The sequence below is a fragment of the Oryctolagus cuniculus genome, chromosome 13 (genome assembly GCF_964237555.1).
Source record: "Oryctolagus cuniculus chromosome 13, mOryCun1.1, whole genome shotgun sequence".
In the NCBI taxonomy this organism is placed as follows: Eukaryota; Metazoa; Chordata; class Mammalia; order Lagomorpha; family Leporidae; genus Oryctolagus; species Oryctolagus cuniculus.
The window spans coordinates 101220721-101243328 of NC_091444.1; the positions used below are offsets into that span (position 1 = coordinate 101220721).

At 51.7% G+C, this 22608-nt stretch overlaps 1 protein-coding gene across 6 annotated transcripts in view; it reads left to right on the forward strand.

Annotated features, from left to right (window-relative positions):
* Positions 1–465: 465 nt before the first annotated feature.
* SVIL (supervillin) overlaps positions 466–22608 on the forward strand; it is a 202420-nt gene continuing 180277 nt past the window's right edge. For 2 of the 6 annotated variants that reach the window (XM_051821614.2, XM_051821620.2), the window contains exon 1: positions 494–721. The gene's annotated coding sequence lies outside the window, so the exon portion shown is untranslated. Of the gene's footprint in view, positions 722–1143; positions 1343–4581; positions 4825–22608 lie in introns of those variants that run through there. The other 4 variants (XM_051821616.2, XM_051821617.2, XM_051821615.2 and 1 more) reach the window with 4 other exon arrangements.

A 22608-nucleotide genomic window follows, 5' to 3' on the forward strand; every position in this document is an offset into this window, starting at 1 on the left:
CCCACCTGCCCACTCCCACAGTCAGAAACTGCGCAGGTGGTGATCAGGTGTTCCAGGGGGCTTCTGACTGAGCCTCCTGGCGACGACCACCCCGGCTATGAGCGCCCCAGCGAGGACCGTCCCTTTGGCCAGTGGCCGGAGCGCCACAGCCACCAGGTTCACTCCCGCCTGCCACGTGTGTAACGGCTGGCAACGCGGCACGCCTGCCCCTGTCCCCGTGGTCAGCGGCTCCCTTCCCGCCTGCGGGGGCCGAGCGCGCCGCCGGGGCCTGGGGAGCCCCGGAGCTGCCGAACGCGGGCGAGCGCGCGGGCGCGCGTCCTAGGGCCGGGCCCGGACGGGAGCGCGCCGAGGGGGTTGGGTCGTGCCGGCCCCGCCGGCCTGGCTCGGCGTCCGAGCCACTCAGAGCGCCCGGCTGCGGACACCCGGGGCCCCTTCGGTGAATACCCGGCGCCCGCGCGCCGCGCCGGGACTCGCGCGCCCGCCGGCTCTCGGAGAAGCAGGCGCCGGGGCAGCCCTGCCCGGCCAGCTCGCGGCCAGCTCCGCCCGGGGCAGGACAGGGCGCCGCGCCGACTCTCCCTACGCCTCCTCGCGAGCCGGCTGGAGCCGGGGATCCCGCGCGAGGGTGCGTCCCGGGCCCTCCCTGCGCTGCCGCGAGCAACTTTGTGCGGGCGGCGCGGCCGGCAGGTGGGAGAAGGTGGCCGGCTAAGCGCGCCGCGGGAGGGTGAGTGCGGTCGGGTGTCCCCGCGCGCAGGTTCCCCTCTCGTCCACCTGGTGCCTCGGGCAGAGTTGTCGCTGGGGATCCGGGGACGCTAGGTTGGGGGGGAAGCTTTCTGGAAGCTACTTGCGGCGACCAAAGAGCGAGTCAGCCGGACCCCGCCGCTCCCCGGGGTAGGGAGCGCGACCCCCGGTCCCTGTTCCCGGCTCTGGGAGCTTGAGGGCGTGACAGGCCACAGCCCGCCCCAGCTGCGCGACCCCGGGAGCGCCGGGCAACGCGGTCCCCCTGCTCCGGGAAGGGATGAGCCGCGGTGCAGGTTACGGCGTCGCGCTGCGTGCGATCCGCGCGTTCTGCCCCGCCGGCTCGCCTCGTCCCCGGGGGCGCGCGGGCGCGGGGGCCCGGCAGAGGGCGCACGTGTCCCCGAGCGCCGCGCGGGCCGGCCGAGGGGAGGGCACCGGCGGGAGCCTCCTCCAGGTGAGGAGCTCAGCGAATCCGTCCGGGACCCGGTCCCCGCGCCGCGGCTCAAAGGCTGGGCGGCGCCGCTGAGCAGTCGGAGTGCGGGACGGCCCTCGTGCGGGACGCGTTGGGCTTTCTGCTGCCCAGAGGTGCGGGGGACAGCTCGGGAAGGTGAGGACGGTCGCTGAGCGCCGTGGCCCGGGGTTGGGGACGCACAGCGCGGGACTGGGGGCGCTTTGCTGCGCGCTGCTCTCCAGGGCGCCCGAGCTGGGGTCGGTGGTCCTGGGATCTCCTCCCCTGCCCCCCAGCAGTCCTGCGGGGGCGGTGGAAGAGGGAACCCAAGGGGAGCCCCGCGCCGGCCAGGGAGCGGCAGAGCCCGGGGCCGTAACAAAGACGCGGCGCGGCCCCACTTCCGTCCCGGGCGCGCGCCTCCGGGAGGCACGGGCCGGCGGCAGGGCTCCCCTCGGCGGAGTTTCGGGAAGTTCCGCGCCGCGGCCCGTTACGCGCGCGGAGCGAGGGCGGGGACGGCGGCGGCCCGGCCTCCACGGCGGGTTTCCCGGCTGCTCGGCCCCGGGGGAGGGCGAGGGCGGCGGCGGCGGCTCCCGCGCGCCTCCTAGGGGTCCCAAGGCCGCGCGCCCCGGCTCACCCGGCGGGCCGGGCGCGTGCGGGCGCCGGGAGATTGTGTTCCGGGGCGAGGGGCGGTGGGGTGGGGTTGGGGGGGGCGGAGTGCTCTGGGCCGGGCCGGGCTGGGCCGCAGTCCGGGTCAGGTGCGGGGTTCGAGCGCTCTTTTTGGCTGGAGTCAGGCGGTTGGTTGCGATTGGGCGTTCCCTCCGAAGGGGCGAGGCCCGCCGGGGGCGTTCCGTGTCTTCCTAGCCGCCCAGCGCGCGCCCAGGTGGTGGAGACTGGACGCGGAACCTGGCCCTTGCGTGGTGGCTGCTGCGCCTTTGGCGGGCACAGAGGGTCCCCAGGATCCGGGCCGCTCGCGAGGGAAGAGTGCGACGGAAGAGAAGCCCAGAGACCCCTGTCATCCGTGCGTTGCAGCTTCCTGGTACTGAGCTCTCCTGTGGCCCAGGGAGACCAGGGCCTGCCTTGTGCCTGGCTTGTCTGAGACTCACGACCAGTGCTCTCTTCAACCGCACGGCCTCCTCCCAGGAGGGTGTTTTTCTGCTTTCCCGACGAGCATTCGGGTTTGATCGACTTGTGTCAACCCAGCCACGCCGGTTGCTGGTGTCCATTGAGAGCTTCCTGCATGGTCTATGAGTCGCTTCCAAAGCCCCGGAGAGTTCTATAGAAGTTGCAAACAGCCTCACCCATAGCTGTCCTGAGCTTTGTGCCTTTCGGGGTGGCGCTGGGTCTGGAGTCAGGGCTCTTGCCCAGCCTGGAGCTCCTGTTTGCTTCCGCTGTGGCCGGGAGCTGCAGTGCCTACCCTGTTGAAGCTGTGTGCCCCGAATCTGTGCTTAACATTAAGTGAAACAAAACCTAGATTTCGTGTTCAGGTCCTAAGAATACTGTTGGATCCGTGTCCAGGTTATAATGTAAGAGCTGGGTGTGTCTTGATGACACTATGGTGTATTGCTTTAAAAAAAAAAAAAAGATGTTGAAACCCTGGAATGCGAGTGAGGGACTTGGAATGTTCTAGGGCCCTGCCAGTCCAGGGGATAGCCAGGTGTGGTGATTCAGGGCGAGACTTGGCAATCTGAAGGTACAGCCCAAATCAAAGCTCAAGTGTGTACCTGAAGTTACGGAGCCATGGGGAGGCTGGCTTGCAACACTGCCGCCACCAGGGATGGCTCTGTAACTTCGGACATGCACTTGAGCTTTGCTTTCCTCTTCTCAAACAGGAACAACAACAGTGCCTCCTGGTTTCAGGCCGTAAGGGTTGAGTTAGGTAACCCATCCATATAAATCAGCACAGGGGCAGGCCTGGGGTAAGCTACTGCTTGGGACACCCGCATCCTATATCGGAGTGCTTGGGATCGAGTCCCACGTCTACCTCTGATCAGCTTCCTGCAGCACGCCATGGTCCAAGTACTGGGCTCCCTGCCACCCATGTGGGAGACCCCGATGGACTTCCTGGCTCCAGCGTGGCCCAGCCCCGGCTATTGTGGGCATTTGGGAAGTGTACCAGCAGATGGAAGAGCCCCGTCTCTGTCTCTGTCTCCCCTGCCTTGGACGCAGTCTTCCTGGTCCACACTGTGACGCGCCGTGGTTGGCAACTCCTCTGCCTTGTCAGCAAGTTGGGGGTAGGAAAAGGTTGGGAGGAGCTTTGTCCATTTGCCAAAGGGGCTTACGAGGGCCTCCGGGACTGTAGGGGTCTCTCCAGCTGTGTCTGTTCCCTTTGAATTTTGTTTTTTTGATCTTTTTGAAAGATTTTTTTTTTTTATTTGAAAGCTAGAGTTACGGGGTGGAGGGAGGGGTAGGGAGGAGAAATCTTTTATCTGCTGGTTCACTCCCCAGATGGCTGCAACGGCCAGCCAAGGCAGGAGCCTGGAACTCCTGCCAGGTTTCCCACATGGGTGACAGGGACCTAAACACTTGGGCCATCTTCCATTGCTTTCCCAGGAGCATTAGCAAGAAGCCGGATTGAAAGTGGAGCAGCAAGGACTTGAATCTGCACTCATATGGGATGCCAGCGTTGTAGGCAGCAGCTTAACCCACTGTGCCACAATGCCAGTGCACGCGCGCACACACACACACACAAAACCACGTCAGCTGGAGAAAAGGAAGAAAGTATTCCCCTTCTTCCATTTTTTTCCCCCTTTCACAAATCACCTAGAACGCTAAAGAAAAAAATCGTGCTGGCCCCAGCTTGGGAAGAGGAACCATTTCCTTGGACAATGATGGGATATTTTTTGACAACCTGTGTAGAGGGAGCCACTGCTGGCAATATGGAGATAGAGTGTTTCAAAAATAACTGCTCAAATATGGTAAGCCGTGTGCGACCTGGAAGTTGTTCGCCCAGCCTGCGGGGTGTCAGGATAAGGGGCAGGGAGAATAAAGAACTAGTGTAGTGTCAAGTATGTTCCAACTCGGGGAAGCATTTCAGTGGAGTATATGTAAGTGGAGAACTAGTTCCCTTATAATACCCTGGCTCCTTGTCCGCTGTGTTATACTTCTTGGACTTTTTGCTTTTGTCTTTCAAATAGTGAGTTACGGCTCAAACATGAGAAGCCTTGTGATGTGAAATGCCACTCGATGATGGCATAGTTCAGAGCAGAGTTCTATCTCAGAAGCCTGGGGCCGGGTGTCCCGAGAGGAGCTGTCCTTATTTAGACTTTGCCCGTGGAAGCCAACTGCAGCTGTCTGCCTCTCGGGGAAGAAGAGCCGAGGGTGTAACCAATCGGCAGCGTGGAAAGCCTTAGGAGTGAGATCCTGGCCTTTCTTGCGCTTTGCTCCATTTGTAGCCACTTGTTGCGGTCCCACTGGGAAGAAAGCAGCAGCTGCCTAGCTTACGCCAGCCCTGCGCTGGGCTGTCGCTTTCCATTGTGGGGCAGGAAGATGAACAGGCAGTGTTATTTTGGACTGCAGAGCAGTGGGTTTAGAAGCATCCTGCTGCCCCCAGCTGTTCCCCTCGTGTGCGTATGGAGGCCAGTGTGCCAGCTGCTCGGGCAACTGTACTCACACTTGCTGCTTTTGTTCTGCCACCCAGGAAGGTAAAAAAAAAAAAATTCCAGTCTTTGTTAAACTGTAGCCGTTGTAAATAGTCTTGTTGCTGTTATGTTAGTGTTATGCCAGATACAGTGTGTCAGGGGAGCCATTTCAAAGGAGAGGTCAGAATTGACATTTTGTGGTTTCCAGATATGTTGTAGAAGGATGACCAGTGTGTGCAGTTTTTCCGTCCTTGAAATCTAGGCTGCTTTTGTATTTCATTAACAAAGGACTGGATCTAAGATTTTTTTTTTCTTCAATTGCTAGATGAATCAGGTTTAGTTATAGACATTTTTTTTTCTGTTGCATGACGTATCCAAAGGCTGGAGCGTGTCTCTGGACGATGCTTTTATGTTTCTAGAATATTATTTTGCATTGGTTACAGCAGGAATGCATTTTAAGAAAACTTGGGTTTCTAAGAAGTCTTGGCTTCTCCAGGGTGATTTGGCCATTTGGTGCAATTCAGCAAAGCTCGCATTGGGTGTTTACAAAGTGGCCAGCCTGGGATGAGTCAGGCTGGGCACCCAGCCCCCAGTGGGCCCCTAGTTCAGAGACAACAGACATAAATAAATACTTCACATGGGAGGGCTGTGCTGGAGGCAGCACCCTTTTGTTTTCGGAGCGGTGTTGTAATCATGTCAGCTCAAATAAAGACAGAACAGCAAGCGGATGTGCCAGGAAAAAAAAAATCACAGGAAGACAGAGGAGGCTTTCTTGTGTGGGTTATCAGCCTTGGGGTGCATGCACGTCCACGGGAGGGCTGATGTTCCTGTAGACGAGACCCCTGCGTGCCCCCGGAACACCTGGGGTCGTGAGTTCTGAGCCAGTGGCTCTGGCAGCTGTAGCATCAGCCTCACTATTTCCTGGGGTGCCGTCAGCTCCACTCCCCTTTGTTACATAAGCAGTGATCACACACACCAGCATCGCTTGCACACATATAACGCCCTCTGCCCCTGCGTCGCCTCTCGCGTCCGTGGGCTCTTATTCTGCAAGTTTGCTGTCGTGTCCACCTAGCTGCTGCCTCCGAGCCACCTCTCTAAGCCCTTTTGCTGCTTTGCCATATATATGTGTCTGTGACTTCATTGCTTTTGCACAGTAATAATGGATTTTTTAATTGGTTTTCCTGCCATTTTCATTGGAGACTCTGAAGAACTCTCTGCGGGCGGGGAGGGGAGGGAGGAAGGGGGTTCTCAGGGCTGATGACTTGGCTGGGGCTGTGTGTGGGGGTGGGGTGGGGGAGGGTCCATTTCTGCACAAGAGGAGAACTTGGCAGGGTTACGGCTTGGAACCGAAATCCCCGATGCAAATGTCCACACCGGCCCTGGCCCGGTCTAGGAAGGGTTAGCTTGTCCACAGCCAGAGGTATTTCTGCAGGTCACCCTCTCCTGGGGTTTCTCCTCATTGTGGGGTCTTCACAGCGGGATTCCGCTGGGTACATCCCTGGGGTAAATCTCGCTTCCTTCCTGGGCTTGTCTGCACCTTGCGATAGTTCTGCAGGGTCGTACTTCTTGGCATTGTCTCACCCGTGCATGCTTGCTGGCTTTCTAACATTAGGCACTCTCTTTCCTGTCGACATGCGCCCCCCTACCCACCATGTGCACTCAGGGGCCCTGCGTGGCCGATGGACCCCTTATGTCTTCTCAGCTCAGCTCAGCTCGGTTCAGAAGAGCATTTCCCTTGCACGAGCCTGTCTGGTCCTGTCCACAGCGGGACTGTGGGAAAAATCAGCCGGTCTCCCTTGGGCGTGGTGACCGTGCTGTCCCCTCCCCTCCCGGCTCTCAAGAGATCAGAAACAGCCAGGGGTGTTGAGGTGCCTTGCATGTGCACAGGGAAGGACCGCCGTTTGCTCAGGATTTCTCGTCTTCCACGTGCAGCCACAGTCCTGCTCCCCCTGTGTCCCCCAGGAGCTCCCCTGAGACCCCCCAAGCTGTGGCAGCCAGCCTTGCCGGCCTTGGGACCTTGCTCCTCCTGTTCCTGGTCTGTCGCGGCCACCTCCTGGCAGTCCAGGGTTTCAGGTGTCTTAGGGACACCCTTATCTCCATCTGTCACGGTGTTTGATTGCTTCCCCGACCTCCAGCCTGCTCTGGACTCTGAGTAGGCTCCCCCCTCGCCATCCATGTGGTGGCTGGGTCCCTTGTGCAGCGGACACATCCCATATGCACTGTTTCCCAGGGCTTCTAGCTCTGTGCAGCTTCTCTCCTCTCCCTCTTTCTGCCTCCCTTCCCCACCCCCACCCCCCCTTTCTGGCACTGCTTACCGGAGAGGTCATCTGGTTTTCCCTCCCAGGCCCCCTGCCATTGTCCCCAGTCTCTCGCATTTGGCTGTCACCTACCTCTATTTGGCAGGATGAATCCATTAAGTACCCCACTCGGGTTTTTATTTAGAGGAAACCTTTGCTCTTAAGCGTGGTTCCTTGGAATTCATACTTGGAAAACCCAGGATTGAAACCAGGCAGGTGGCCTTTGGGGAAAATTGCTCCAACTTGACTTTGGTTTTTCCATCCAGGGGCAGCGCCTTGCAAGTAACTGAAACAGCCGCTTGCTCTGGGTGACCTTGTCCTGTGCAGATGGAAACAGGACCTCCCCAGAGCAGAGCCCACGGTTGCCTCTGAAATGATGGTGATTTGAAATTGTGTTTCTGGAGACTCTTGGACAGGAGTTTTGGCTTTATGGCCCGTTTGGGTTGTGGACATCGGGAAGGATTGGTGAGACTGATGCTGTCAGGGGTGTGTTCTCGCCGTGGGCCTGCGTCCAGGAAGGTGCACTGCAGGTAGATCTTAGAAGAACTGTCAGAGGCTGCCTCTGACGACAGAGTCTGGTATCTCCCTCTGCATTAGAACTGGAGCAGGGTATGGGGATTGCTTCTGCCCTCTCTCAAGGCAGAGCTGCCAGGGGAATGGCAGTGGCTCTGCTTGCTCCGTGGCCTGGCCAGCGTGGCTCAGTGGCAGTTGCCATAGACTCCGAGGCCTTCCCACGAGGCACTAGCTCACTGTCTGAAATTCATTGTTCCATGAAATGTTATTTTCCGGTGCCATCGGCTCAATTTACTTGTTTTTTTTACAAGCTCCATAAAGAGTGGAAGGTAGCCTACCTGTGCCCAGGTACTTTGGTTCTTTAATTTCCTGCTGCCAAAGGAGCGGGGCTTTCTTGTCGCAGGAAATGTGGGACTGTGTTTGCAGCCCTGGGTTAGGGCGGAGGGAGTGGAGCCGAGACACACCCAGCCGGCGGTGGCTTGGTTCCAGCCGTGTTCTTTCATTGGTGTTGCCCGACATAGAGTCTTGATGTGGTCATCAGCTTGGTATCTCGAGTTACTCATCTGTCACAATGGCCGGAGGAGGCCTCTGAAGTCAGAATTGTGTAGAACAAGAAGTGAGCATCATCAAAGTGTGGCGCTTACTGTTTGGGTGTTCATTTGTTCGGCTGACATCTGTTGATTCATGTGCTTTGTGTGTGTGTGTGTGTGTGTGTATGTCTGTGTTTATATATCTGTACGCATGTGCATATGTCTACGCATGTGTGTATGTTATGTGTGTCTTTGTATGCACACATATATGCACGTGTATATGTTACATGTGTGTATACATGTATGCACGTGCACATATATGCGTGTGTATGTGCATTTCTCTGTGTGAATATATGTATACATGTGCATATTTATATGTGTGTATGTGTGTTTGCATATGTCTCTGTGTATATATGCATGCACGTGTATATGTATATGCATGTATGTATGTTATGTATGTGTGCCACTTTGTGTGTGTATATATGTATTCACCTGTGTATGTATGTGCATGTGTGTATGGTATATGAGTCTGTGTATGTGTATGTATATTTGTATGCATGTGCACATATATGCGTTTGTGCATGTTATGTGTGTCTCTGTATATTTGTATATGCATGTGTGTATGTCTGTGTCTCTATATGTACACACACATGCATGTATCTGCATGTGTACATGTTACATGTGTCTCTGCATATGCGTTCATGTGTGTATGCATATACATGTGTGTATGTGCGACTCTGTATATATGTATGCATATCTATATATGCCTGCACACATGTATATGTATTCATGTGTGTACATTATATATGCCTGTATATATGTATGCATATGCACTTGTGTATGTTATGTGTGTATATGTCTGTGTGTGTGCGTATGCATGTCTGTGTACTCTGCTGGTGCTGGGAATTCAGAGCTGTGGAATCCTGCCCTCAGGGAGCTCACATTTGTTGGATGTTGTGATGCCAGCACATCCCAGGTGTCATGGAGACGCAGGAGGATGGTGGGGTGGGGGAGCTGCTCCTGCTGGCCCGGCCTCCTCTCAGGAGGGTGCCCTGCCCTGTTTCCCAGGCCTCTGAGGGGGCCTTGATGTATCCCTCTCTCTCTGGTAAAGGTCTATTTATTTGAAAGGCAAAGTGACAGAGAGAAAGAAGGAGAGACACAGAGAGATTTCCATCTGCTGCTTCACTCCCTAAATGGCTGCAGCAGCCAGGAGCCTGGAGCTCCAGCCATCCAGGTCTCCCACATGGGTGCAGGGGCCATTTACCGCTGCTTTCCCAGGCACATGAGCAGGGAGCAGGATCGGAAGTGGAGTAGCCGGGACTTGAACAGGTGCTCTGATATGGGCTGCCGGCATCGCAAGTGGTGCCCCAATACCAGCCCGTAAAACAGTTTTATTTATTTGAGAGAAAGAGAGTGAGCGAGAGTGCACATCTGCTGATTCACTCTGATTCACTCCCTGCGTGCCCACAATGGCTGGGGCTGTGCCAGGCTGGAGCCAGAAGCCAGGAAGGCAGCGTGGAGCTCCCACGTGGTGGCTGGGACCCAACTGCTTGAGCAGGAAGGTGCAGTCTGGAGCCGGAAGCGGGGCATGAGCCCATGAACTCCGATACTGGACCTGGGGGGACGTCTTAACCTGGGGGCCGACGGCCTGGCCCGTGTATTTTGCCAACTGCATTTCTAGAGAGATTTTCTTTTAATGTGCACCCTGAGAGGCTGCCGTGATGCTGTGATGGCTCTGCCACCTACGTGGAGATCTGGACCGAGTTTCTGGCTTCTGGTTTTGGCCTGACCCAGTCCTGGCTGTTGCGGCTCTCCCTCTCTCCCTCTCTCTCTCTCTCTGCCTTTAGAGAGAGAGAGATCTTCCATCTGCTGATTCACTACCCAAATGGCTACAATGACTGGAGCTTGGCCAGTGCAAAGCTAGGAGCCAAGAGCTTCACCTAGGTCTCCCATGTGGTTGGTGGGGGCCCAAGTACTTGAACCTTCTTCCGCTGCTTCCCCAGGCGCATTAGCAGAGAGCTGGATTGAAAGTGGAGCAGCGGGACTCAAGCCTACAGCATTATAAGGGAGACTTACCGTGCTGTGTGTCAGAACGCTGGCACCCAAACCTACACCTTTTTTTTTTTTTTTTGATTAATTTATTTCTTTGAAAGACAGAGAGAGAGAGAGAGAGAGAGAGAGAGAGAGAGATATCTTCCATTGACTGCTTCATCCCCCAAATTTGCAATAACCAGGGCTGGACCGGGCTGAAGCCAGGAGCCTTTAACTCCATCTTGGTTTCCCACAGTTGACAGGGGCAGCTGAGAATAAGACGAACAACTTACATACCTGGAAACACAGATGGACCAGAGGTTCACGTATAGACAGATTGTCTTTCAAGCAGTGTTAGAGTGTGTCCATCCTTTCCTAAAAATCCACTGGAAAAGAGACTGCTAAAGAGAAATTATGCATCTATATAATTATATATATTTTTTCTGACCCAAGAATTATCCCCTTAAGTTGCAAAGAATGGTCATCATCATATACTTCTGACATTGCATTTCCAGGAAAAAGAAAAAAAATGTATTATATGCTTGACAAGAAAATTACATGGTTGGAAAATGTTTTGGTTGATTATTTATGTAAACCCAACATCTCTGTGTGTGTTTTTAAACTTCTTCATCATTTTTTAGAAAATCCGAAAGCTTTCATCCCGTGGCATTTTCCCCTTTCTGTCCTTGGTTCTCACAGGGTTGAAGGAAAACACAAGAGAGTTACGGCAGGTGGTGGAAACACTTTATTTTATTTTCCCCCATGAACAAATTGGTTCCATGTTTAAGCGGATTTTAAAAAATAAACAATGGTGGAGAAGCGCTCTCTTCCAGCTGGCGCCCCCTGTTGGGTCTGGGTTCAGCAGGTAGCATCCCTTGTCTGATTAGGTAGAACTAGTGGCATCTGTAAGCCCACCTGTATTTCGCTTGCTCCAGACCCCATGCCCGTGGTCTCCAGGTCACGGTCCCCTCCCCGCCTCCCTCTCCGGCCAGAAGTCGGCTCAGGGCGGGGCAGTGCTGTGTCGGCATAGAGTCTCCGTGCACAGAGTCTCCCCTCAGCCCTTTCCTTCTCCCAGCTCCAGCTGCTTGGTTGCAGGTCCCCGAGGCTCGCTCTGGGTGAGCCCCGCTGTGGCTGTCATCCAGGTCATCCAGCTTCCCAGATGTCTTTCCCACTGCCCCAGTTCTGGGCAGACTTACTGCCTCCCCTGGGCAGGCTTCCCAAATTCATTGCCAACCCAAAGAGAGGTCCATTTTGGGGGAATGCCTGTGGATCTCAGCATTTATACATTTCAGTATAATTGTGAGAGTGAACAAAATTTACAGGATTAAAAAAGAAAATCATATTTCAGAGTGTAGATTCAGAGAATAAATGAAAAGAATGGCTTTCAGGGTGTAAGAGGATTTTTCCAACATCTCTCCCCCCCCCCCCCACCTTTGCTCCATGGTCCCTAGAGACGCCTGCAGGGTCTGGTAGGACAAACGGTTCTCGCTATGAGCAATGCCTTCCTGACAGTGCAGTTAAGTACTGTGACAGGCAGGCGCTTGGTGTGGTTGCCGAGTCACCACTTGGAACACCCATGTCCTGTGTTGCAGTGATGGCTCGAGTCCTGACTTCACTTCTGATCCAGCTTCCTGCCAGTGCGCCTTGGAGGCATTCGATGCTGGCACAAGCCCTTGGGTCTCTGTAACCCACATAAGAGACCTGCATGGGGTTCCTGGCTCCTGGCTTCAGTCTGGTGCAGAACTGGCTGTTGTGGCCATTTAGGGAATGAACCAGCAGGTGGAATATTCTCTTGCTCTCTTTCTCTGTGTATGTATGTGTCTCCCTCCCTCTCCATCTGACACTCTGCCTCTCACATAAGTAAACTTGATAAAGTCCTATGAAAATGACTGGTTAGCAACTCGCGCTGTTTAAACGGGAGATGCTTAGTCATATTGGCGAGTGTGCATGAGTACATCCATTGTAGAGCTCTCTGCTAGGCACTGTTTTGTGTCTCGGGTCATTTCGTCAAAAACACATGAGGTATGTCGTATTATTCCATTTCACAGATGAGCACTATCAAGGCTCATGGAGCTACACTTGCCAGAATCATGTGTCTTGCGGGAGGCAGGGCTGAGGTTTGAATCTCCAGGTTCTGACTCAGGTGATGCTCCCTGTCCAGTGCTCTGGGACAGCAAGTCCGTAGTGGTGATAACAGAGTGACAGGTGATGGGCACATGGGCAGTGGGGGGCATCCAGAAGCACAGTTGGATGCTAGTGCAGTAACATTTTAAAAAATTCAAATTTGGGCTGCAGGCCTTAGTAGTTGAGAGTAGAGGATATGATTGAAGCATCTGGGTGCTTTTTATTAAAAAATAGCTAATTAATTAGGCAGAGAGCGAGCGAGCGAGCGAGCCTCTATTCATTGGTTCACTCCCCCAAAGGCTACAACAGCCAGGGCTGGGCCAGGCTGAAGCCAGGAGCCAGAAACCCAATCCAGGTCTCCCACGTGGGTGACAGGGACCTAACCACTTGAGCCATCACCTTCAGCTTCCCAGGGTGACATTAGCAGGAAGCTGGGGCCAGCAGGCGGGGAACTGGGTATCTGTGTGGGACACCCGGAGACCCCAGCACTCTGATCTTACACAACTTCTTAGCTGCTCAGCCAAATGCCTCTCTCTCCTGTTTTTTTTTTTTTTTTTCCTTTCTTTTTTTTGACATGCCCATCACCCAACAGCCAGCTTGTTACTGATATGGAAAGAGTTCCTGTTTGTAAAACATGGAAAATGCTCGCCACCTCTCTTTTATTTTTTTCTTTCTTTAAGTGGCTTTATTGAGGTATCATTTGGCTTAACCTGGTATTGTTTTCTTAACCTGGTGGCTGGAGTTTTGAGGGGAGAGTTGAGGTCAGTGTTAAGTCCCAGTTTCTTAGCTTCTAGAGCTTTGTAGAATTGTCTTCAGTAAAAGACTTTGCTGTTTTCTTGGTAACTATACTTCTTTGTTACTTGCCCAGAGACCTGCTTGGTAGTGATCTGGGAAACTTTTGCAACTGCCAAACTTATGTTTGCTGAAACCATGTTGAATGCATAAGTCTAAAAAGGAGAAAAATACTAGCTTAATAATGTAACAGTTTTTTCCCCTGTCCAATTACCTCTTAATTTTCTGTGTTTATAGTAGGAGTCAATGCCGGTTGTTATTCAGAAATAATAGTACCTTGCATTTAAGTCTGCTCTCCAATGCGCCTCATTTTAACTGGCGTGGTTTCATGTCTCCTGTATAGCCGAGGGAAGGCAGGCACACAAAGAAAAGTGTTCTACTCAAGGTGGTAGGGGTGGACGTTTGGCCTACCAGTTAAGAGACTGGTTAAGATGCCAGCATCCTGTATCTGAATGCCTGGGCTCCTGCCCCAGCTGCACTCCTGACCCTAGCTTCCTGCTAATGCGCACCCTAGGAGGCAGCAGGGGGTGGCCCACGTACTGGGTTCCTGCCACCCACGTGGGAGACCTGGATGGAGGTGCCTGCTCCCAGTGTTGCTCTTCCATACCCATCTGTTTTGGGCATTTGAGGAGAGAACTAGTGGGCAGAAGAGGAAGACCTCTGTGTGTTTGTTTGTTTGTTTTTAAAGGATAGCAGGTAGCAAGATCCATCCTGGAACGGAAGTCTAATTAGTCCAGCTGTGTTTTTCCCACTCATGATTTGAGCCAATCTGCAGTAGTTGGGATTCTCAGTAGCCTTACAAAAAATCTTCAAATAGTTCTGGGTATTTCTGCTGTCCTACTGACCACAACTTGATACTGCTACTGCCCAACTTCTCTGTGTTAATTCACCAGGAGGTGTCAGGAAATGGTTGTTAGAAGAACCTAAGTTACGGGACCGACACTGTGGTGTAGTGGGCAAAGCCGTTGCCTGCAGTGCTGGCATCCCGTGTGGGCACCGGTTCTAGTCCTGGCTGCTCCACTTCCAATCCAGTTCTCTGCTGTGGCCTGGGAAAGCTGTAGAAGATGGCTCAAGTCCTTGGGTCCCTGCACCCACATGGGAGACCCAGAGGAAGCTCCTGGCTCCTGGCTTCGGATTGGCACAGCTCCTCCTGTTGCGGCCAACTGGGGAGTGAACCAGTGGATGGAAGACCTCTCTCTCTCTCTCTCTCTCTGTGCCTCTCCTTCTCTCTCTGCATAATTCTGACTTTCAAATAAATAAATAAATCTTAAAAAAAAAAAAAAAGAACCTAAGTTACCAGCATAGACAAAGCTCTCTCTGCCCCGAGGGTTGGAAGGACAGATATTGGCGAGGGTAAATGAGCCCTCGAGGCTCCCAGGGATGGCAGTGGAGGGACAGGGGCGGGCTCTGGTCTCAAGGCATTGCCTCGCCTGGGATGATGCAAGCAGATGGGCCAGAGAGCTGAGCTCCAGGCCCGCTGGCTGACATGGACGGGTTAGGATGTGCAGGGCAGGAGCTGGTGCCTGCTCCGCATGTGTCAGGCCCACGTGCCTGGCAGCACCTGCGGCTGATTTCACAAGTGCCCTCTGCACAGGGCCGTGGTGAGTGTATGGAGTCTCTGGGATCTAAACCTAGCTGGGGAGCTGCTCTAATTCCAGGTCTGCAAGTGGAGACATCCAGGCTCTTCCAACTCTGCCATCTCTAGATTCTAGGATTTAGTGTTGAAGGTGAGCTTTCCTGAAAAAATACCTTTTCCTACAACTCCTGGCTAACCTGAAAGCCAGACCAGAAGAACACTAGGTCTGATGATAATCTGTAAGAAGCCAGAAGTCTGACAGAAGTCGCCTGCTGAGCACTGTCGAGTCTCAGCGGCATAAGGCAGTGCATATCAAACCCCAGTGTGCACACAACACACTGGGATCTTGTCCGAATCTTTTGTGCGTTGACTCTCTCTTGGTGCTCCTAAGGATTTGAAAGAGCAGTCTGTGACTGTGGGTTTGTGTTCCTTTTGTAGTTCTGTCTGTTTTTACTACATCCCTGGACTCACCCTTGACGTGACCGTGGTGCAGAGGTGATGCACAGTCAGTAGAAACTAGACTCGGAATGCATCTTGGTCTCTGAGCTCCCGATAGGCAAAGCGCGAGACTCCTGTGCCATGCTCCCGTCAAGTCAGGGGAGCACCCGGCCAGCCCGGTGCAGTGGATCCTGTTGTCAGCGTGTGTGGGATGTCGTGTTTTATGTTTGCACATCCCAGCGTGTCTGTACAACACCCCTCTCTGTGCACGTGAGCTGTTGAGTATCCGTGATAACTCTGACTTTAGGTTAAATGGTTTTGCCCAATGGCAGGCTGATCGTGTGAGGGTTCTGATCACATTTAAGTCTGGTGAGTTAGGTGTGTTCAGTGCATTTTCAGTAATTGGAGTGACTGGTTCGCTCCCCACATGCCCACAATGGCCAGGGCTGGGCCAGGCTGCAGCCAGGAACCAGGAGCTTCATCCTGTTTCTCCCACATGGGTGCAGAGACTCAAGCACTTGGGCCATCTCTCTCTCTCTCTCTCTCTTTTTTTTTTTTTTTTGTTGTTGTTGTTGTTGTTGACAGGAAAAGTGGACAGTGAGAGAGAGAGACAGAGAGAAAGGTCTTCCTTTGCCGTTGGTTCACCCTCCAATGGCTGCCGCGGCCGGCGCACCACGCTGATCCGATGGCAGGAGCCAGGTACTTCTCCTGGTCTCCCATGGGGTGCAGGGCCCAAGCACTTGGGCCATCCTCCACTGCACTCCCTGGCCACAGCAGAGAGCTGGCCTGGAAGAGGGGCAACCGGGACAGAATCTGGCGCCCCGACGGGGACTAGAACGCAGTGTGCCGACGCCGCCAGGTGGAGGATTAGCCTAGTGAGCCGCGGCACCGGCCATTGGGCCATCTTCTGCTGCTTTCTCAGGCCATTATCAGGGAGCCAGATTGGAAGTGGAACAGCCAGGACTTGAACCAGTGCCTATATGGGGATGCCTGCATCGTAGGCGGCGGCTTTACCCACTACGCCACAGTGCTGACTCCTAAAACTCCTTTCTCGTAGGGAGTGTGCATTTGAATCTTCTCCCACTTCTCCATCTCTCTCTCACTTGCTTGCTCATGTAGATCTCCCAGTCTTTTAATTGAGGTATTTGCCTACTAATATTTAAATATTGCTGCAGTTAATTTTATCACCTGTTTGTTTTTATCCAGTTTTTATTACGTTTTCTTGTTTTTCTGTGTTCATTTCAATTATTTGAATACGTTTATGATTCCATTTTTCTCCTTTATTGGCTTGTTAGCTATATCTCCTTGTTTAGTTATTTTAGTGATTTTTTGGATTTGTAATATAGGTTTTTAACTATATTTGTAATATAGATTTTTAACTGATATTGTACCAGTTCACATGTAGTAGAAGAACCTTACAAAGACCAGACAGAGGTATTCTATTATAAGGTTCTTATAATATATGTGAGCTGGTATGGTATCGCTTAGGCTGCTTGGAGACTTGTCCATGCTCTGTTCCTTTTTTCTTTTTTTTGGGGGGGGGGGCACATATTTAGTTTAGAGGTTAAGATGCCTGCATTAAAGATGTGTTTATTTATTTGAAAGGCAGAGCTACAGAGAGAGGGAGAGTCAGGGAGCTCTTCCATCTTGGCTGGGCTGAAGGCAAGAGCCCGGGACTCCATCTGGATCTCCATTGTGGGTGGCAGGGGCCCAAGCCCTTGGGCCATCCTCCACTGCTTTCCCATACACATTAGCAGGGAGCTGGATCGGAAGTGGAGCAGCCAGGACTCCAGCTTGTACTCATTTGGGTTGCCAGTACTGGAGGCTTAAAACCACTGCACCCCGACACCGGCTCTGGTTCTGTGCATTTTTAAACTTAATTTTGTTTTTCCTGTTGTATGTTTCTACCACTATGTCTTCAGGTTCACTAATCTTTTCTTCTATGATGTCTACTTAATCCTAACCAGTGCATTCTTCATCTGATACAGTGTAGATTTCACCCCTACAAGTGTGATACATTCGCGGCTCTATCTAAAATCTTGACAATTCATCTTTGCTGCTTCTAATGTCTGTCTTAATTCTGGGTCAGCTTCAGTTCACTGGCATCTCTCCTCCTTGGATGTATTTTTCCACATCTCCGCGTGCCTGGTCATTTCTGATCGGATGCCAGGCATTGCGATGTTATTTTTCTTCAGTGCTGGAAATACTCTTGAGTTTTGTTTTAGGTTATAGCTAAGTACTTGGAGAACATTGATTCTTTTAATCATTTCCTGCCTTTGGGGCTTGTTAGGTGGGAGTGGAACACTGGTCCTTCTAGGACTAATTGTTCAAACTCCAGAGGGAGGATCTTTCTGAATGCCTGTGAGTTTTTCCAGTCTGCTGGGTTTTAGTTTCAGGTCGGTTTTAGCACTAGTTTTAGCGCCAGGCACTGTAGTCTCTGATTATTTTTGTCCCCCCCCCAGCCACTTCTAGTTTGCCTAGAGACACTGGGTGTTTGAGAGTTGAGATCTCTGGAGTTCTTTCTGTATGAGGTCCGTCTCCTCTCTGGTTCTCTTTCCTCAACCCCGGGCTGCCTGGGTCCCCCCACCTCTCAGCTCCTGGTCTTTAACTTGGCAGCCTGCTGAGCTCTTCCTGACTTCCCTGTGGAGTTTGCATGATATCTCTCCTGGAGATAAGCAAGTTGGCCTGATCAGAGGCTCACCTCATTTTCTCCCCAATGCTGTGTGTGCTGAAACACCCTTTATGTCCAGTTTCTTTTCTTTTCTTTTTGATCGTCTCAGGCAAAAGGGTAAATGTGTTTCCTGTTACTTCATCTTGGCCATCCTTGGGATTTTTGTTAAAATTCAGATTCTGTTCACTAAGGTTTTGGCTGGGACCCGAGAGCCGATGTCTCTAAGAAATTTTCAGATGATATCAGTTCTTTTGGAAAGAGACTGTGTTGAGTAGCCAGCATCTGTAACTATTCAATAGATATATAATGTGAGCCACATATGTAATTTTAAATTTCCTTTTAGTCACATTACAAAAGTTAAAAACAGGTGAAGTTAATTTTGGTAATATATTTACTTCAACCCAGTCTACCCCAAATGTTATTTGAGCATGTAATCAATAAAAAAAAAAGGTTTTATTTCTTCATTTTTTTTGTAGTACGTCTTTAAATTTGGTATGTATGCTACAGTTATGGCAGATTTAAAATCAAATACTATATTTTTATATGAAATATTTGGCCTGTATTTAGAGTTCATAAAATTTATAGTTGGAAAAGTAGAGTTGTGTAACTAAATTCCAGATATACTTATTTTCCGATAATTGAATAGAAAATCATTTTCCTTTAATCTTCTTCTTCTTCTTCTTTTTTTTTTTTTTTTTTTTGACAGGCAGAGTGGACAGTGAGAGAGAGAGAGAGACAGAGAGAAAGGTCTTCCTTTTCCGTTGGTTCACCCTCCAATGGCCGCTCTGGCCAGCGTGCTGCAGCCAGTGCACCGCGCTGATCCGAAGGCAGGAGCCAGGTGCTTCTCCTGGTCTCCCATGGGGTGCAGGGCCCAAGCACCTGGGCCATCCTCCACTGCACTCCCTGGCCACAGCAGAGAGCTGGCCTGGAAGAGGGGCAACCGGGACAGAATCCAGCGCCCCGACCGGGACTAGAACCCGGTGTGCCAGCGCTGCAGGCGGAGGATTAGCCTAGTGAGCCGCGGCGCCGGCCTTCCTTTAATCTTTGCATCCAAACTGACAAAATTGATTCATCCTTTGTAGATGAATTAATTTGATTTTTCTGAAACAAATGCATACCGACTTCAGAAGTATATCTGATCAAGTTATAAAAATTCACTAACTCTTAAGCCAACTCAAAATTGCCAGCAACAAATTCAAAGCATTATTGTCCAATTTGAAAACGAATTCTAGGTTCATCAAGAGCGGCACAGTATTCCCATATGTTTTCTGGCGGATTTTAAAAGCAGTTTATGTAATGTGTTTGATTTCTCTGACATTTCCTGCATATCGGTTCCACTTAGGCAAAGTTTGTAGGACCATTCTTTACTTCCCTGATGGAAGGCATCCAGCTCTCCTGCCTACCTCCTAAGTCAAGATAAGCCTTGCCTGACCTTGGGCTTCCAGCTGAGTTTGTTCCCGGGTAGTGTGATATCTGTGAGGGAGCAAATCACACGGCCATGTTCTGGGGTCCCTGTTTGGCGAGCGTTCTTTCTTTGATAATGCAGCGTTAACAGCGCATGGGATCTTTGAGAATCTCTGCTGTTCTTCAGCCAGAGGCCATTGGGAAGTAACGCGTCATTGTGATGTTCAAAGCCTCCTGTTTCTCTCGGCAGTTCCGTAAACTGGGGGTACCCCAGCATTTCCATTGTGCGTCTCTGTTATGTGATATTAATAGCATCCACGATGGATCTCTCTTTTTTTTAATATTTATTTATTTATTTGAAAGTCAGAGTTACACAGAGAGAAGGAGAGGCAGAGAGAAAGGTCTTCCGTCTGCTGGTTCACTCCCCAGTTGGCTGCAGCAGCCGGAGCTGCACAGATCTGAAGCCAGGAGCCAGGAGCTTCTTCTGGGTCTCCCACAAGGGTGCAGGGGCCCAAGCACGTGGGCCATCCTCCACTGCTTTCCCAGGCCACAGCAGAGAGCTGGATGGGAAGTGGAGCAGCCGGGTCTCGAACTGGTGCCCACATGGGATGCCAGGACTGCAGCAGCAGCTTTACCTGCTGTGCCACAACGCCGACCCCCATGGCAGCTTTCAGGGTATGTCAGAGAACTCACTACAGACTGCTGTCATATGGCAGAATGAGGCGCCCCGGATGCACCTGTCTCTTCTTGTAAAAATCTAGGATGTCTGTTTTTTTTGACCCAAGGTCTGCGCTAGGATGAAAGCATTTTGCTTTCATATCTGCCTGAAACTCTTTCTTAACAAATGTGAAATATTTGAAAGTATCCATGCCATGAGTTCAGATCTTAGGCTGTGAATTGACATTTCTTCTTAAGTTTGCAAGTCTTTTGAAGCAAAAATATTTCTACAGTGTTTTTTTTTTTTTTAAGATTTACTTATTTATTTGAAAGGCAGAGTTACACAGAGAGAAGGAGAGGCAGAGAGAGAGAGAGAGGTCTTCTATCCACTGGTTCACTTTCCAATTGGCCGCAACGGCCAGAGCTGTGCTGATCTGAAGCCGGAAGCCAGAAGTTTCTTCTGGGTCTCCCACGCGGGTGCAGGGGCACAAGCACTTGGGCCATCTTCTACTGCCTCCCAGGCCACAGCAGAGAGCAGCCAGGACTCAAACTGGCACCCATATGGGATGCCGGCACTGCAGGCGGCAGCTTTACCTGCTACACCAGTGCCAGCCCCTCTTCCTCATTATTTTCTAAGATTTCTGTAACTTATAAATGATTTTTTAAAAAATCTTCTCTCCATCTAAAAGTGATTGTCTTTTTTTTGTTTAAGAATCCAAGCCGTTTTATGGCCGGCCAAAGGCACAAACTCCATTGTCAAAAATCATTAAAAGCTCTTTAGTTGGCTGTTTTGCTCCTGTTTTTACCATCAAGAGGGAACAGCCTCAGGTTCTCTGTGTGTTTGCCCAAATTGTCTCTTAGTAGTGCTGCTTTATTTTCTTCTATTTTTTTTATGCAACAAACAGCTTTCCCATTTTGTTCTGCCATGGACAATTACAATTGCCATTGACTATAACATATATATATATATATATATATATATATATATAATATAACATCTCCCTTCCTCTCTAGTCTCGTGTTTCCTTTGCTGTTCTGATCGCAGTGTTGACTTCTACATCTGCCATCGGGTTTGATTAGTGCTAAGACTTTGTTTTAAAATGGAAGATTTGACTGTGTCTGTTTTGTGAACTGGAGAAATAATTTCACTGTAGTTTTTTTTTTAAGATTTTATTTATTTATTTGAGAGGTAGAGTTATAGACAGTGAGAGGGAGAGACAGAGAGAGAGGTCTTCCATCCAGTGGTTCACTCCCCAGGTGGCTGCAACAGCCGGAGCTGTGCCAATCTGAAGCCAGGAGCCAGGAGCTTCTTCCAGGTCTCCCAAGCGGGTGCAGGGGTTAAGGACTTGGGCCATCTTCTACTGCTTTCCCTGGCCATAGCAGAGAGCTGGATCGGAAGTGGAGCAGCCGGGACTCGAACTGGCGTTCATATGGGATGCCGGCTCTGCAGGCGGCAGCTTTACCCACTACACCACAGTGCTGACTCCAGTTTCACTGTATTTTAACCAAAGCAAGTCTTTTGGTTCCATTACCAGTTATGACTGATGTACCTCGTACTGTGTGCAGATGTCCAGGTGAATGCATTGCAGTGTGAAGGGAGTGTGTGGGGAAAAGTCATTGATGTCAGTCACTTTGGACACGAGTAGGTTGGTGGTGGCTCCTGTGGACATCGCAGGCCGTTGTGCAACATCCAGCAAAGTGCCATTTTCAGCGACTTGTGGCGCTTGCAAAGCCATGCACTTGCGTTTAGTGGAAAACCATTCTATACCGCCTCAGTTTTTCAAGTTGAATAAATCAATTACAGTTAATTAAGCGATCGCGTTCAGAACCTTGTTGCACTCACATGGTCATCGGTCTGGGCCTGGGCGGTGCAAGCTGGGGACAGCTTCCACGTGAACCTAGGGCCCTCGTGTCAGCTCCTAGCTGGTTTCTCACTCTCCACGCCCTGCCGCTGCTGCTTCCTGCCCAATCCCACAGCGAGCGGGAATGTTCTGGGTGTAGCAGAGGAAGTCTTGTAAAATAAGTGGCCTCTGAAGGACCTGATGACCGTGCTGCAAGGGCTGGACACTGGCCCACTGTGCCAGGCCGCGAGGACCCGAGGGCTGACCTCAGCGACCGTGTCTGGGCTGCAGTGTGGGTTAACGGGACAAGGCCAGGGCACAGTTTGTGGGTCAGTCACAGCTACCCTTTTTCTTTTTTTCCCATGACTTCCAGAGCAGCCGGCCGTGGACTTGGTTGGGTGGGAATTCTGTAGCCGTGGCCCAGGATGAAGCAGCTCTCATATGTACACCATTCTTGTATTAGAGAGAGAGAAGTCTTCCGTCCAGTGGTTCGCTCCCCAAATGGCTGCAACAGCCAGAGCTGGGCCAGACTGAAGCCAGGAGCCAGGAATAACATCCTGGTCTCTCACGTGGGTGGCAGGGCCCCAAGCACTTGGGCCATCTTCCTCTGCCTTCCCAGCCACATGAGCAGGTGGCTGGATTGGAAGTGGGGCGGCCGGGACTTGAACCTGCGCTCTAGTACAGGTCGACAGAGTTCCCAAGTGCTTACCTCACTGCAACACAGCACCGACTCCTTTTCCTCCTTTGCTGTTTTTTAAAGTCGGTTTATATCCTACGCATTTCTGCGTGCAGAGTGTGTTGCTTTGTGCCTTCTTCCCGAGGAATTCGGATGTTTACGTAGGTCTTGGGTCTCTCAAGTCTTCTTCCTTTGCGTCTGAGCTGCCTGCACGTCCTTCCATCTCGCAAGCGTGGACTCTGTGCTGTGCGTGCTGTCCTGTGTTCAGGCGGGGCCCAGCCAGCAGGTGCACATCAC